This window comes from Nanorana parkeri, unplaced genomic scaffold, assembly GCF_000935625.1.
Source record: "Nanorana parkeri isolate BGI_ZX_2015 unplaced genomic scaffold, ASM93562v1 scaffold201, whole genome shotgun sequence".
Classification (NCBI taxonomy): domain Eukaryota; kingdom Metazoa; phylum Chordata; class Amphibia; order Anura; family Dicroglossidae; genus Nanorana; species Nanorana parkeri.
In genome coordinates, this window is record NW_017306469.1 from 562,224 (window position 1) to 568,408 (window position 6,185).

The window sequence follows — 6,185 nt, forward strand, 5'->3', positions numbered from 1 at the left end:
CCCCATGCATTAAGACAGCGCACCTCCGACACACTTGGATTACAGCACCACAATGAAATGGTAACACACCTGTGTGTGTTGTGGTACTCTGTTGCAAAAAATGTTGCATGTCCAATTTGTGGTGCCTTGGCAGCCCATAAAAATTTCTTTTGATTTTTAACATCCGATTTTGGAATGAATGGAGTTTCCCCGAACAAAAGCCACATTCACTGTTAGAATTCTGTTCGTTTTGAGAAAAATTTCCATCCTGTACCTTCAATTTTTTTTCATCACTTCAGTCAAAAACGATCGTTGATTTGACCCCATTAAGTAATAGGAAATCCAACAACTGTTCCAAAACCCACATTTTTGGATTAAGATTGTACTAGTGCACGGCCATCTTTACAGCCAGTCCAGTTTTATCTTTATTCACTAGTGATAACCCAGCGGTGCTCCACATTCTATCAATGAGTCCCTTATTTCATTTTGAAGTTCCCAGCCAGTTGTTTGCCATGGGAGACAGCTTCCCTTTTTCTTCAGTAGGGATGCTGTTGCTAGGTAACCAGAAGAATGAACAAGGTTCATAGCTATTTGCGTGGCTGGCCATACACAATGCAATGTTCACAAGAGAAGCGGCGGCTGCAGTATTCCTCGTGATAATCCCATAATTGCGCGTGAAGTGTGGAGACCAAGTGGGGGACTTGTGAGTGAGATTTCTCAGCCGACTAGAGAAAAGCCATGAAAATAAAGCAGTGTTTATAGTCTGTTAGGCCAGGTTCACACTTGCGCAGTCTGTGACAGTGGCAATTGTGCATGAAACTGCGCTGATTGCCATGCAGTCACGGCGTCGCACACCACCACTCTGACCGCGCTGGCGGTGTAATTATTTTCTAATGACATGCCAGTTGCGCGGCTTCCGCCCGTGCAATCGAACAGGATCGTGGCTGAAAAATACAAGTACCTTTTTTCACAAATTGCATTGCGGATGTAACCCCATTGAAACCAATGGGGCCGCCCCGCAACCGCTTTGTGTAACTGCACACGATCACACGTCCCGGATCCCCCAGGTCTGCACCTGCCCCTATAGTTCATTGATAAACTCCCATTCACACATTTCCCAAAGCATGACAATACTCAACATAAAGAAACCCATTATTTGTATTTCTTCATGCCTGGGTGTGGTTGAGCTTTTTTCGGACAGAGCCGCGCGTTTGTGGCCTCATAGACTTCTAGGATGTATCTGAAAAAGCCTCCTAAAAAAGTGACTTTTAATTGGCAAAAACATTTAAGAATACAAAACATGCCCCAAAAAGCTTCAAAATCACCTTAAAAAACAAACCTTGCACACGAGTGTGAATGGCGACTTATTCCTTTTCTGTGTGTACACTGCACATACATTTGTATGAGATGGGGGGGTGGAAGAAATGTGGACTGTTCATTGAACAACAATCGTAGAAGGGATATGTCAATGTTGTAATAATGTTCCTCTCCCCTGTGACGAGTAAGAATGTGATAATAAATGTTTAATAGCTTTATGATTATTACCATGGGCTTGGTGCAAGTTTCTGGCCATCAGTCCAAGGAAGGGTAAAGTACAGAATCGCTGCTCTTTGCTTTATAGCACGGATTAGTACTTGGAGAGACGGAGCGTATCTGTTAAATAAAAATTATTTGACTAACTGAAGGCCCATTGACTTCTTTGCGGAATGGTAACACGTGTTAAAGCAAAATGAATGAGCCACCAATGCGTAATGTGCTTAAAATGCCTTTTTTGTAACGCCCGGCATAGGGACACATTCTGGTGAGCTGCCGTGTATTGCGGCGTGCTGTAACACGGTTGCGTTGGGGTGCTAGAATATGAATAGCATTTGCAAGTTGGCAATGCATTTGAAATGCAGTACCTAGTGTTGTGGTAAGGCACGTGTTACCACAATGTGGAAGCGAATCCGGCCTTGGTGTTGAAAACAGAAATGAAAAAATAATACACCTTAAGGAATGCTGTATCTCCATGTGCCCATCCCACTTAGACTGTGTTGGCTTGGGCCATGTGTAGGGTAGTTTTAAGTTGTACTAAAAAAGGAAGAAGAAAGCCTTCATAAATTGGTGAATCCTTTTTAGATTTTTTTTAATTCAAACTGTCCACGGCTGCTTTGTTTACCCAAAACAAAAGCATTGCTAATGGAATGCATCCAATTCCTCTGTTAGTGCGTCTCACCAGGACACTGTCATCTCCCTGCTTGGGGTGTGTCTGCTCTTTGTGTGAAACCTGGCTACTGAAACGGCTGTTAGGCCTAAGCTAACGAGACGCAACAAAATCCGGTTCTTCAGCCTTATCGATGAGTCATGGTGACTGCGTCCAATTTGAACACCATTCTAGAAACCGGCACCCTCTCATGTTCTCACATTTATTCCTGTCTGAGGGTATAGTGCTAAGGTAATATGTAAAAATACCACCTCTATGTGGAGCAATGAGGTGAAAAAAGAAGTTATACTCCAACCAAAATTAGATAATGAATCAGCCAGATGGCTTACTTTATTGATTAGAAAAATATAATTGATACATTTAGGAGAGTATGAACACAGCCGACACCGTGACAAGAACCTTATATTAAAATTGGCAACGTTGTCAATTTATCTTGTATAGTGCTAAGGTAACACTGTTTTAGAAGTCTGATGTATTATTTATTATATATAATATAAATATATAAATATTTATTGTTTAATTTTTTTTTAATATTGGAACATTAGGTCACCAGAGAACCAGAACATGTGACATTTGTTAAATTTTTTTTTTGTTTTTGTTTAAACCACCTCTTTGCTGTCTGGCTTCATGGTTCTGTAGTCTGACTCTAAACGGCTTGGACAATTTTTAGTCGTGTGACTCAATTGATTAGTGAAACATTGACATGTATGCTGGTATGTAGCCATGTGTATCTAACAACAATTGTCCCCTGGCTGGATAACCTGGCTTACCATGGCTACTGTGTATATGGCTCATGTGTACATTGTTTGAGCCTATATAGATGGGTCATTTGATATTTTGTACTCGGTTATATGCAGTGTTTTTGGTCTTTATGAAAAAAAATATATATTTTTTAAGACTTTTCATACATGCTACAAATGTGCAGTGTTTGGTCTTTGGGGTGAGAGAACAATGAAAAAAAGGATTTGCATACATGATACAAACTTGATCGCCTTTGGTACTGTCCTATAGTCCTTTGTAAGACCATGCATAGTCTCTTTTAGGGCTGCAACTAATTATTATTTTTATAATAGATTCATTGGCTGATAATTTTTTCCATTAATCGGATAAAAAAATTAAATAAGAACCATCCTTAAAGGAGAACTATGAGGTGAGTGCTTTTCACTCATCCTCATAGTTCTAGCCGACCTGTGACAATGAAACTGTCACAGGTCGGCTCAGTAGATCGGGAAGTGAGCGAATACATACCGGCGTTCGGCATACCGGCAGACTGGATTCCCCCCTCCCTGCTCCTCCAGCGCTGACTGGCGGAACGGGCGGGGCGGGTACAGCTGGCTCTGCCTCTAGATAGGCAGAGCCAGCTGTCACTCACGCAGCTGGGCGGATCCAGACATAATTGTCGGCATCTGCTTCAGCTGCAAATAAAATACACAAATCCAATGTTACAAAGTTTACTTCAGAATTAAACTGCATGCACAATTTTTTGCAATCTCACTGCACTGGAAAGCTCAGCATTGCGGTACCGTGCGTTCCAGTGCAGGCGATCACACTGTGGTGGGAGGTGCGTTTGGGGTCCCATTGAAATGAATGGCACTGCAACGCACCTCCCGCAGCAGAATGTAAGGCCGAAACAGAAAATGACTTTTGTCCCACCTATTTTTTTCTTAATAATTGTATTGTAAGCACATGGCGCTTGAATGGCTTCAGCCCGGGAATGACAGCTGCCAGTGGCAAGATTCCACAGACGGCAGCTGAATGCAAATACAGCAGGTAGAGGACGGGTGCAATACCCAGCCTGCTATTGGCCTTTTCATATTAAAATAGCCAATAGCAGGCAGGCATTTGCACCCGCCCACTGCTTACTGTGCCCTCCTCCCAGCATGGAGAAGAGAGCTAGGGGATCCAACCAGCTAATCGATAATGAGAGTAGTTGACAACTATTCTCATTATCGATTAGCTTGCTGCAGCTCTTGTGTAACCCTTTTGCATTCCTTTTTATTAGTATTTTATTTAAATGGCACACGCAGCATCAAAAGCAGCCTCTGTCCTCACCTTCTGTTATATCTAGAATCAACTCCTGGCTCCCTACAAAAATATGACTGCTGGTCATTGGACATTGACAGAAAAATTAATTATTTAAAGTATAGTTTTAATTAGTTTAATTATTATCGAAGTTTGGGTCACATGATGCAGTGCAGGAGCTTTTATCAGCAACTGATTGACGCCAGTTTTCTCTGTGGCCCATTCACACAACATGGGTGTGACGTATGGTGCAAAAAATGGCAGGCATGAATGTGTTTTTCCGCAGTCCACTGGATGGCCCCCGGAGGTCACCAACAGCGTAGGCTGCCGCTCTGCTGTGCGAAGAATGGAGTGAACGCTGGCAAAAGTAAACAATGGGGTCCACTAAAACAGCACATCACCCCCAGGCAGCTAGCATTTACAAGAGGGGGCAGAAGTGGCAGCCGCCATGTTTCTTCTTTTTGCTGACATACAGATGGCCGCAAGAGAGGAAGTAGAACTACAACAACTGTAATCTGTGCTAAAAATATAAAACAGAAACCAAACTGCTTTAAAAACAGAAGTTAGGTACCTAATCATGTCTTTTCTATGAATCTTCCAGGACCGCACAGCACAGGATCGCTGCTGTCCTGAAAGATGGATTGGGAACAGTATTTGGTTCTCTTGGCAAGGGTTGCAAATTTGGCTGAAGATTGTTTTTTTCCCTGTTTGGTTTTACTTAACCTCCACCGGGTGGATGCGGTTGGTGCCTCCTAGATGGCGCTAACGAGTATAAGAACTTCTTATACCCCTCAGTGCCAGCTAGGGGTGCTGGTGCTGTGAATGTTTACAAACCGACCCCTTTGTCTTATCTGGTCTTCCTTTTCTTAGGCTAACCATACACTGCTCCAATTGTAAGTTATGCTAATGTGGGCAAAATTTGACCAGTGTGTGTGTGTCTTCCCGGTACCCCTCCGTTCACCAAAAAACTTTTTTTTTTTTTTTTTTTACGGTTTGTTGATGGAGTTGGTCTGAAACTTCTCGGCTGAACAGTAACTGCATTCGCCACTGTTGGAATACAATAGCCCGGCAGGGGTGGTGGGGAGGGGGATTTCCCCCTTCTGTGCTGATTAGTGTATGGCCAGGACCCCTGCTGTTGATCGTATTCCCTACTCTGAGTTTTCAATAGGCTTCATATTCTACTTTTCTCTACTATATTGGAGTATTGACATTCAGATTGTATGAAAGCAGTTTGAAAATTGCAAAGCGATGATTATTGAATGAGTAGTAGTGGAGGAGAACTCCTTACCCAGTATAGAGGAATGTATCTTCAGGCAGCTCTTGAATAATGTCTGTGATTTGAGGGGCATTGCTCCTCTGGATCTAATCAGCTTACTTGGTCTTTGTAAAGGTGCCCATACACTGCACGATTCTCGTACAAGAATTGCAGGAAATACCAGAATCGTGCAGTGTATGAAAGGCTTGCAACCGTTTCTAATGTACGGTCGCACGACTTTTGTATATCGAGCATGTTGGAAAGCCAGCCGAGAATCGTATGATTTTGGGCTGGTTTTTAACATGATCGAGAGATCACTGCCGAACGGGCCGGTGTGCGCACACTGCCCGTTCAGCATTGCAGTCATCGGAATCACGCCCCTCAGGGCTTGCGATGATCGCAAGTACGATCTGCCTGTCCAAGATGGGCAGATCGTACCTTTTTTTTAAAAGTACTTTACAACCTTTTTACACAAAAGTCTTTGTAGGAAAAAAAAGAAGAATTAATGGCCTTTTTCCGGAGATCTCACGGGATTTGAAATCTCACGAGATCGCTGGACAAAGCCCATTTGTCTACACAGATCTCACAGTTTACCGACCGAGTTCTCCATTCTCTGCGATGGCCAGCCAAGGCAAAATTATAATTTTAGAGATCTAAGCAAAGCCTTCTATTAGTGACTATAATATGTTTTTTTGTGTTGCCCCGGAGCTTTATTATCTGTAGATT